At 52.7% G+C, this 10,805-nt stretch overlaps 1 long non-coding RNA gene across 1 annotated transcript in view; it reads right to left on the bottom strand.

Moving 5' to 3' along the window:
• LOC144226538 (uncharacterized) overlaps positions 1-10,754 on the bottom strand; it is a 17,943-nt gene extending 7,189 nt beyond the window's left edge. Inside the window, exons 1-2 of the long non-coding RNA XR_013333673.1 lie at positions 10,632-10,754; positions 9,756-9,813 (exon numbers count right to left, since the gene is read on the bottom strand). This is a non-coding gene — a long non-coding RNA (uncharacterized LOC144226538). The remainder of the gene's footprint in view (positions 1-9,755; positions 9,814-10,631) is intronic.
• Positions 10,755-10,805: the final 51 nt, after the last annotated feature.

Below are 10,805 nucleotides of genomic sequence, written 5' to 3'. Positions count from 1 at the left end.
CGCCTCCTCAATGAACCCCAAGTGGGTAACCGCTGCGGCAGTGAGTCCGGCCCAGACAGACACTGCCAGCCTCCCCTCCCTGCAGTGGGCACCAGCTCTACCTCCCCCAGCGGGGCAATGCCCTGGCTCCTCAGCCCGGTAGCCTCTGTCCCCTCTACTTCTCAGGGGCCAGCCCCGTCCGGGCTACCCTCCCCCTAGCCCTCAGCTCCCGCACAGGTGACAGGCCCAGGCAGATCCCTGCTCTCTGGGAAAGGTTGGATGCTGCCTTATTTATGCCCTCTTCCAAGCCCCCCCGCCTTGCCCCACTCACGGGCACAGGTACCCACCCCACCCCACCCCGAGTCGGCTTGTGTCTCACCGCATCTAGGGAGAGGGGGAGACCAACCCCTTAGTGTCTTTTGAAATACGAAGAAAAATGTTTGTTCAGGAGCATGGCTCCAGTGCTGGACTCTTGGGCCCGGTTCAGTCTGTCTCGTCTCAGATCTAGGCATTTTTGCTTCAATTTTATTTTTTTTAAGGAAACAAAAACAAAACTCTGCACTAATTTACCTGGTTTCGTAGGAAAACTTTTTTTTTATTTTTTACATTTTTTGGTGTCCGTTTGTATTGAATAATTTGCTACATTTGTAAAATGTAAGAGGTATATATAATATATGTATATTTCTAACGTAAAAGACGTAATTTTTTCTTTTCAAGATTTTTTCTTAAGAGGAGAGAAACAGATATTTTTTCAGGAAAAACAAACTTTAAAATAAAAAAAGAGGAGAATGAAACCTATTTCTCCCCTTTCCCCATCCTCTCTCTGTCTGTCCTTCTTTCCCAGGAATAAATCAAAAGGTGGATTGTCTTGTAAAGAATGTAAACTCTTAGTCCAGAATGATGTATTTTTCTCAATGCAGTGAGCTATAGATTCTCTAGTCTGACCCCTAGGGATGGGAAGGAGGGCATTGAGGCAGTGTGGAGCGGAGCTTGGGGGAGCAGGGTAATGAACTTGTTTTCTTTAGTGAAGGAGGAATACAATCAAGCGTTTTGTATTCAGAATGTTGTGCAATATTTTGGAATGGGACATTGGTGTGTTTAGAGATTTAGTTTAAAAACAAAACAAAAAGATTGATCAAATCTGTACAGTTTATATTGTTCCAGATTTTTTTAAGTTTGTATTAAAAGCATGATATATAATAGCCTCCTGCTTGCTCCTGGCTTAGTTTATTTGGGGGCCCTTTTTAGGATGGAGAACGTGGGAGCAACCCAGCCTCTGGTGGCTTCAAGAGACCGTTGGTCCTCCTCACCTGACCCCTTGGGGGGCCCACGTGCCACAGGCCCCTTTTGACCACCTGTCCCATCAAACCAGGACATGGAGTCCCCACTTCTGGGGGTTCTTTTCCACACTGGAAACTGGCTCCCCGAGGCCGGGAACTGCCCAGGCTCCCTCTGCTGATGGGTTGTGGAGCCAGTATTGGCAACAGAGCCTTAGGAACAGAACTCCGTGGGTTTTTAGGAATTGGCCTGTTCCTTGGAGGCCGAGGGAGGGACTGGCCTCCAGCCTGCTCTCGTTCTAGTATTTGCCGACCTCAGACGGCTAGACCCTTACAGGCGGGTAAGGATGAGAAGAGCCACTAAGTGAGGTTCTGTCCAAATACCTGGTTCTTGGATTCTTGGCCCTTCTCTTGGCTGGGCAGTTCCAGAGCCTGGGGCCAGGGAANCGCCCCTCCCCCTCCCCCACCGGGCCGGCCTATATAACGCAACTTCCTTTGTGTGCCTTCTCCCTGGCAGTGGCCCCCCAGGTTGAAGGGGGCATCCAGGTATTCAATGAATCTTCAACCCTCATAGCAGCCTGGGGACAGAGGTGTTATCTCCACAGTACAACTGAGAACAGGGCTCCCAGATGGATTATCTGCTTAATTCACAAGACGGGAGGCTGGGACATTGTGTGTGACATTTTCATGTAGAGTTGTGGGAACTGCTACAGAAGTGTGACACTGATAGAGGGCTGACCCTGCCACCTCCAGGCTGGGACAGGGGGCAGGCACAGTTCTGGGGCATCACTGGGAAGGGGTCTCTGGTGTCCTGCTTCCCAAACAGGCCAGCATGGATCCCTCCCCACCCAGTGTGTGAATTAGGCCTAGAAGCTCTTGGGCCACACCCTGAACCTCTGCACAGGGTCTAAGGAGCTCTTGATGTGTGGCCCCTCCGTGGGCCACTGTTTTCCACGGAGCCTATCACGCAGAGGGAGGCCCCTGTTCAGGAAGCCCAAGCCTTCACCTGCCAGAGGTCCACTCCCAGGGGTCCTGCCTTCCTCTGTCCTGCCGGGGAGAAGCCCAGCCTGTCCCTCTGACCCTGGGTACAGGCTACCCACCTACCTGTGGGCCCCAGGGCCCCTTGTACACTCCACTCTATTTATGCTAATATAGGTCCTGCCATAGCAGGTACCCAGAGTCCCCCATTCCCATTCCCTGCGTGTGTACCAGAGCCGACAGGCCGAAGGGAGCCCCAGCTCAGTGCCGAGACCGCCTTCCGGGACACCCTTCCGGCCGAGAGAATGGCAATTCCAGATTCACACAAACCCCCAAATTCTCCACAGCACAGGCAAAGAAGTTACTTCTTTATACATTCATGCCTTCATTTATTCACTAAACGCTCACTGGCTCTTGAGCGGTGGAGCGGGGTATAAGGGGCTGCCTGGGGTATAAGGGCCTGGGCTCTACCACCGAGGAAGAAAAAGCTTTCATTCTGGTAGACTCAGCTCCTGGGAAAGAAGGCTCACTTATTCACTTGACAAACCCTCCACGAACACCCACTGTCCATCCCGGGAACACAGGTCAGACGGCAGGGACAGGACAGGTGTGCCCAGGGGCGCTGAGGGATCAGGAGGCAAAGAAAGCACAAGGTAGCCAGGAAGAAGAAAAGCAAGGCCTGGCCCCTCCCCAGGGACCCATCAGGGCAGAGTCACCTCTACCCCCTTAGAGGACGCAGGCCCCAGTCCCACCCGTGCTGCTCCCTCCCGCAAAACCACTTCACCTCCTCTGGCTCCTCAGTTCCCTCGCTTCTAAAATGAGGATAATACTCGCACTAGCCGTGAAAATTAGGTGAAATAATGAACGGAAAATGCTAAGCACAGTTGCTGGCCCAGAGCAAACAACAGAGCAAGAGGCAAGTGTCACCTTCTCCATCAGGGCCATTATTGTCCGCCCTTGAACACCGCCAGCCAGCCCAGTCCAGGCGGCTTCCTTGCATCAGCAAAGAGGCCGAAACACAACCTCGCCAGCAGCAGGACCCGGCAGCTGGGGCACAAGAGGAAACTCCATCCTTGGAGCAGAGGCTAGGCCGGCCGCTGCTCTGCCCTCTGCCAAGGTGGGAGGCTGCCTGTCCCCCCCAGGGCCCCCCTCCCCCATGCTATAGAGTATGCTGACTGCCCCTCGTCCTCTCTGGGGGCCCAGCCTTCAGCCTTGGGCTGTGAGGGGCCCTTGACCTGCGTCCCGAAACCTTCTGGGAGTTTCTCTCTGGAGAACAGATGGGCGGGCAGGTGTGAGTCATGGCGGCAGGAGAACTCTGCTCCATTGGTCACTGCCTGCCTGAGTCAGTGCCCGCCCGTAGGCCAAGGGGATGCCGCTGTCTTGTCCTCGCGACTGCCACCTCCCCAAGTGAGTCAGGGGCAGAGGGGCACACTCCTCCCTCCCTCCTCCTCCCCCTGGGCCTGGCCAGTTTGGCCAAGTCCTGCCTGGGCAGGGCGCAAGGACAGGCTGGAACCGGCCAGGAAGTCTCCAAGCCCCTGGGCAATAGCAGCAACGTACCAATCCGCTGGTTTTTAATTTGGGGAATTTCACAGCCAGCAAGAGAAGTGGGCTTTTGGACCTCACAGCTGCTAACTTTCTCTTTAACCCTGAACACTTCTCTTCCCTCTTGACAGCTGTCCCACTTGTACAACAAGGGATCGCAAGGCTAGGCCCCTGGCCACCTAGGCCACTCGGGCTGGTCCCTGGGCCAACACCTCTTCTTCCTGCCTCCGTGGCTCCCAACACTTGAGGAGGGTGCTGTGCCATAGCACCTTTCCCAGGAAGGGAGGGAACACTAAGGGGCTGAGTCCTGGGCAGGACCACACGGCTGCTGGCTGAGCCACACACCACCCCCAGGCAGGAGGCCGGGATGAGAGCACTGCTGGGCGGGGCTGAGTAAACAGAAGGGCTGCGGAGCAGCGGCCCAGCCCAGCCACCCAAACAGCTGGGTCCTCTGGCGAGCTCCGCCCTGATGCGCCCTACTCAACATTCAATGTTCACCACACACCATGGGGCCTCCGTAAGTCCGGGACACTGTTCAGTCATGAGGAAAATAAGGGCAAACAGAAAAAATCCCTGTTCTTCTAACGATGATGTTCTATTAAGCACAAATGGGAAAATGTCAGACAACGAGGATGTGCCGTTAAGACAATCGCAGCCAGTGGTGGTAGCTGAGGGCCGAGTGGCTCCTTTAGCTTGGTCAGGGGAAGAGGGGGCCCTCCCAAGGGGGGGCTCTCAGCTTACAATGTGAACTATAAGAGAAGGAGCAGAGGGAGCAGCAGAGGGCTCAGACACTTCCAAGGTCAAGGCGGGAACAAGCGTGGTAGGTATGCTTGCAGAATGAAAGGGCCAGCAGTCAACAAGAGCAGTAGCACATGACCAGGCCAATGAAGTCCTCAGGGCCACATCATGGGCCCTGTGGTCCAGATGGGGAGTTAGGATTTTATCCTAAATGTCAGATTTAAGTCGCTCACCCCCAGGTTGCCTCATCTGTAGCTAGTGAGAGAGAGAGAGAGAGAAAGACTCTGCTCTCTCACACAATCAGTGAAACTTCCCGGAGCCCGTCCTTTGCACCAGGCCCTGAGCTGGACACAAAGGCCTGGCACGTGGGCCAGGAAGTGTGGATACAACTGGTGGTGGAAGACAGACCCAGGTCATTATGACTTTATCACCTTGACCGGGTCTACGACAGAAGGAAGCAGAGGGAGCCCCAAGTGCCCAGAGGACGCTACCACCCAGACCGGGAAGGCTCTTCAGAGGGGTGACAGAAGCTAGTGGGTGAGGGGTTATGGCACAGAGCACAGGCCAAGTGCTCCAGGGATCCGGTAAGATGACACCCAGACTAAGTACGGGGGGAGGGGTGGGGGGGTTCCAGGCAGTCAGCAGGGAGGCAAGGAGAGAGGAACAAGACTCAGGAGTAGATGGGTGACAGGTGAAGCTATGGGCACAGCAAATGAAGATGACACATTCAAGAGGCCACAGAGAGGGGCGCCGGGGTGGCTCAATCGGTTCAGTGTCCAACTTCAGCTCAGGTCATGATCTCATGGTTTGTGGATTCAAGCCCCGCTTAAGGCTCTGTGCTGAAAGCTCAGAGCCTGGAGCCTGCTTCAGATTCTGTGTCTCCCTCTCTCTGCCCCTCTCCTGCTCTCTCTTTAAATAAAAAAGCCAGCGATATCCCAAAGGCAGAAATATAAAAGTAAAACTAAAGACCTCTAAAAGAAAACAGAAAATTTTTGTGATCTTGAGTTAGACAAAGAATTCTTAGATATGACTCCCAAAAAGTGATCCATAAAAGAAAAAACTGATCAGTTGAACCTTACTATTACTACTAACAATAAAATAAAATAAAAAGACAAGTGTCAGACTGGGAGAAAATATTTGCAAATTATATGTATCTGATAAAAGTGTTTTATACGGAATCCATAAAGAACTTTCAAAACTCAATTATATAATTTTGCAATATATACAAATATTTGATTATGTCATACACCTGAAACTAACATAATGTTATAAGTCAATTACATCTCAAAAACAAACAAACAAACAAACAACCCCTCAATTATAAGAAAACTACAAAGGCTTCCTAGCTGGCTCAGTCAGAACAGCATCCAACTCTTGATCTCAGGGCCATGAGTTTGAGACCACATTTTAAAACAAATTTTTCTTTAACATTTATTTATTTTTGAGACACAGAGAGAGCACAAGATGGGGAGGGGCACAGAGAGAGGGAGACACAGAATCTGAAACAGGCTCCAGGCTCTGAGCTGACAGCACAGAGCCCTATGCAGGGCTTGAACCCACGGACCACGAGATCATGACATGAGCCAAAGTTGGACGCTTAACCGACTGAGCCACCCAGGCGCCCCCAGTTTGAGACCACACTGGGTATAGAGACCACTTTATTTTTTTTCAAATGTTTATTTTTGGGTGGGGGGAGAAGGAGAGTGGAGGAGGAGCAGAGAGCAAGGGAGACAGAAGATCCGAAGTAGCCTCTGCACTGACAACAGAGAGCTCTATGTGGGGCTTGAACCCACAAATCATGAGATCATGACGTAAGCCAAAGTCTGACAATTAACAGACTGAGCCACCCAGGCACCCGAAGTGTAGATATTACTTTTAAAAAAATTAAATTAAAAATTTTTAATTCAAAAATAAAAAACCAAAACAACCTGGTACAAAATTGGGCAAAAGATCTGAACAGACACTTCACAAAGAAGATGTATGAATGGTGAATAAGCACATGAGATGTTGTTCAACATCATTAGTCATTACACAAATGCACACTAAAGTCACAATAAACACATCTGGTAAAGCAGCTAAAATTTAAAAGACTGACAAATAGCAAGGGTTAGTGAAGATGGGGAGGAATCAGTAACTTACACTACTGCTGGGAATGTAAAATGGTACAACCCCTTTAAAGAATAATTTGGAAGCTTCTTTAGAAGTTAAACACACCTCCTACAATGGGATCCAGCCATTCGGTTCCTAAGTATTTACCCATAAGAAAAGGGAATGCATATCCGGACAAACACTTGTACACAAATGTTCACAGCAGCTTTCTGTGTTAGCCGCAGACTGGACAAAACCCAGATGTCCTTCTTCAAGGGGTAAATGTTGAACAAACTCCAGCACATCACACTATGTACACCACAACAATAAAAAGAAATGAACATTTTTTTAAAAAGTTTTTTTATTTATTTTTGAGAGAGAGATCGCGTCAGTGGGGAAGGGGCAGACAGAGAGGTAGAGAGAGAATCCCAAGCAGGCTCTGCGCACCAGCACAGAGACCAATGCAGGGCACAAACTCACACCACCACGAGATCATGACCTGAGCCAAAACCAAGAGTCGGACACTTAATCAACTGAGCCACCCAGGCGGCCCAAGAAATGAACTTCTGATGCATGCAACAACATGAATGAATCTCAAACTATTAAAATGGGTGAAAGTCAGATCAAAAAAAGAAACCCACATAGTGTTTGAATCCATTTGTAGAAAATTCTAGAAAATGCAAACTAATCATGCAGCCACCGAAAGCAGACTAGTGGATGCTGGGACAGGAGAGGAGAGGAAAAGAGACAGGAGAAAGGGATTAAAATCAGGAACAAGGACACTCTTGGGGGTGATGGAGAGGATATATTCATTATCTTGCTTCCGGTGACTAAAAGGCAGAGCCAATATTCACTTGTTTGTTCCACAAATACATATTGACCTACTATGTGCAAAACCCTGTGTTCTCGGCACCGGAGACGCAGCAGGGACAACACAGTCCCTGGCCTCACCGGGCTCACGGTCTGGTGGGCAAGACCAACACTAAACCTGATAAACAAATGGAAGCCACAGAGAGAAATAGCCTCAGGGCAACAGACAGGNGCGGGCCTCCGAGCGGGCGGCAGTTAGGCTGACTGGAGAGGTCCCTCTTGTCATCGTGTGCCCCCTGCCCCTCGGAGACTGCCCCTCCCAGGTGCTGCTGCCCCTTCCTGCTCCGCCCGGCGCGGCCTCAGCTGGGTTGCCCGGCTTTGCCAGATTCCAGGCCTCTCTCTGCAGCTCGGCTCTCTCAGCCATAAAGGGTGGAATCAGGGTTGAGCTCCCACATAGTCGGTGCCCTGCCAAGGGGACCTCTTGCCTTGGCTCGGCTGGACTTGGGGACAGGCAGAACAGAAATGTCAATGGCAGGAAAACAGGGTTCTCAGGAGCCCAGCTGGCCTCTCCTGATAGACACCCTAGAGGGCCCACCCCTCTGGGCTTAGGGTGGCCTTCAGGAGAGGGGGCAGGGATTGCAATGGGGGCACCTTTCTTAAGCAGGGCTTGCGGGGTGCCTCCGGGAGGACAGCTCTGGCCTCCTGCTTCTCCCAGGGCGGGGGACAGGCCAGGTTGGCCCGAGGCCCAGAGGAGCAGGGCGGGAGGTCATCAGCTACCGGTAGGGGGGCCTGCTTGGCCCTCTCTCTGGACACAATGTCCTGGACTGCTCCGCAACTTGGCTGGCCGACAGGGAACAGTAGCTGGCAGAGGGTACGGGCAGCCGGCCGACTGGGGGTGGGGAACAGCCTGGCCTGAGCAAAGGGCTTCTTCGTACAACCTGACCCACCACGTTGGGCCAGGAGAGGACCAGCCTGTCTGTGAGAGAGACACGGGGGCCTGGTGCCCTGCTGAGGACCTCAGCCATTCTTCCCTACCGCGTGCCTCAGTTTCCCCATACCACTCCCAACTGCCATCGCTTGAGCTAAGTCCTACCTAAGTACAGAACCCTGCAAATGCTGGCCCTGCCCCTTCCTGCCGTGACCTTAGGCAGTTACCACCTCTCTGAGACTCAGATTTTCACCTGAAAAACGGCACTTATTTCTCTGGGCTGGAATGCAGGGAGAGCATTTAGGATGGTTACGCTCACACCTCACGGAGGAAGCGCGCTTGATGGAACAGTTGAGCTATAATTACATTAATAAGCTACCATAACAACCTTTATGCAGTGAAGGCTCCCAGTGTGTCAGGAACTTTACCTACATATCTGTGAACCCCTGCAGCAACGCTAAAGGCAGGCTGTATCACCTTCAGTTTATTTCAGTTTTTACTTTTTTATTGTTTCTCTATTTTTTTTATTTTTTAAATATTTTATTTATTTTTGAGACAGAGACAGAGCATGAGAGGGGGAGGGGCAGAGAGGCAGGAAGACATAGAATCCGAAGCAGGCTCCAGGCTCTGAGCTGTCAGCACAGAGCCCGACATGGGGCTCAAGCCCACGCATGTAAGATCACGACCTGAGCCGAAGTCGAAGTCTTAACAGACTGAGCCATTTTGGCGCCCCTGTTTCTCTATTTTTGAGAGAGACAGAGTGAGAGCCGGGAAGGGGCAGAGAGAGAGGCAGACACAGAATCTGAAGCAGGCTCCAGGCTCTGAGCTGTCAGCACAGAGCCCGATACGGGGCTCGAACCCGCAAACTGCGAGATCATGACCCGAGCTGAAGTCAGGAGCTTAACCAACTGAGCCACCCAGGCGCCCTATCACCCTGATTTTATATATGAGGACTGAGCTTTAAGAAGCAAAGGAACACAGCTGATATTAGGAGCAAGCGGCTCCCCACCCCTGTAGGAAAAAGGGTAAGAGTAAACCTGTGGGGAATCCCTGAGGCCAAGCGGAAGCAGGGAGGGCCTGAGGGGGGTTCTGGGAATTCAGCAGCTGAACCCAGAGGCCATGCTCACATCCCACGGGACACTCCTGGTAGAGTCCAAACTACATCCAGGTATACGAGCCAAGGTGCCCGAAAAAGGCTGACGGACAGTTGTGGGGACAGATCTGTTCATTCATTTAGCAAATATTGATAGAGGGAAATACAGTCTGGACCAGACTGCCAGACTTTGGACTCAGATACAATATCCTGTGAGGTGTGTGTCCTGGAGGTATGGTGACTCCCAGTTTTCCCAGTGAAAGTGCTGTGTCCCAGGAAACCCCTCGGTCCGGGGCAAACCAGGACAGTTGGGTGACCCTACCTGGAAGAGTTACTCCACCTCCTGGTTTCCTCAACTGTAAAGGGACACCAATCCTCACCTGTTGGAAGGTAAAATGAGCATAAAGCCGTGGGCTCACAGTCCAGGCGGGAGGAGAAGGGGGTGGGTGTGATCATCCCTATTTTGCAGATGAAGGGACTGCGGCCCCCACTGAAGCCGAGCAGCACCCAGAAGGCCTGGGCAGATACTTCTCTTGTCCCAAAATCTGACCTTAGAAGCTACCAGACAAGGCCCCCTGTGCGGCACCGCCCTCCAGGACCAGCCCTGCCCGCAGCTGTGGGCCAGGCCAGAGGGCAGGCATGGACCATGTGTTCCCTGGGCAAAGGCCAAGGTCCACGGGGAGCCGACTGGCCCAGTGGGGCACTGCCTAGGAGCCCAAGGCTAGGTTCAGGTCCTGTACTGAGCCAGGTCTTAGGGGAGGATTGGGACAGTTCACAGTTCCCTTGCTAAGTACTCAGCAGGTGCTGACATGCCCTCAGTCCTCCCCTACAACACTAGAAGGAGGGCCCATGAGCAGCCCCACTTTATAGGTGGGGATACTGAGGCTCTAAGAGGTGAAGTCTACCCAAGGTGACCCAGAGGGTAAGGGGAGGAACCAGTCACCATTAGGTACCACTGCCTGACTTTAGAATTCAAGATACATTGTGGCCCAGGCACAGAGGGTTGAAGGGGCGGAGGGGGGCTATGGAAGGCTCCTGGGGCAGGGCCCCTCTAGGGCCCCTAAGGTAGTGGCGAGGGAGGGAACCTTAGCACCGAGGAGGAGCCGAGGCGGGGCCGAGGCTCCCACACAGTCTGGACTCCCCTGGAAGCCCAAGGATCCTAGCCAGCGCGGTCACCCCCATTCCCGCAGGCACCCACCTTGCTGGGCCTCGCCAGACAGCGGCCTCAGTTTACCCTTTGGCCTTAAGCAGAAGGGAAGGTTGTGGGGCCACGCAGGACCGCGCCCAGGGAGGGGCCGGGGCCTTTCGTTTCTTGGCCCCCAACCCCAGCGGAGGCGGGAGGGGGAGGGGACGTTGCGTAACGGGCGACGCG

The sequence above is a fragment of the Crocuta crocuta genome, unplaced genomic scaffold (assembly GCF_008692635.1).
Source record: "Crocuta crocuta isolate KB4526 unplaced genomic scaffold, BGI_CrCroc_1.0 scaffold143, whole genome shotgun sequence".
NCBI classification, from domain to species: Eukaryota; Metazoa; Chordata; class Mammalia; order Carnivora; family Hyaenidae; genus Crocuta; species Crocuta crocuta.
This window is presented reverse-complemented; position numbering and strand designations above follow the sequence as displayed.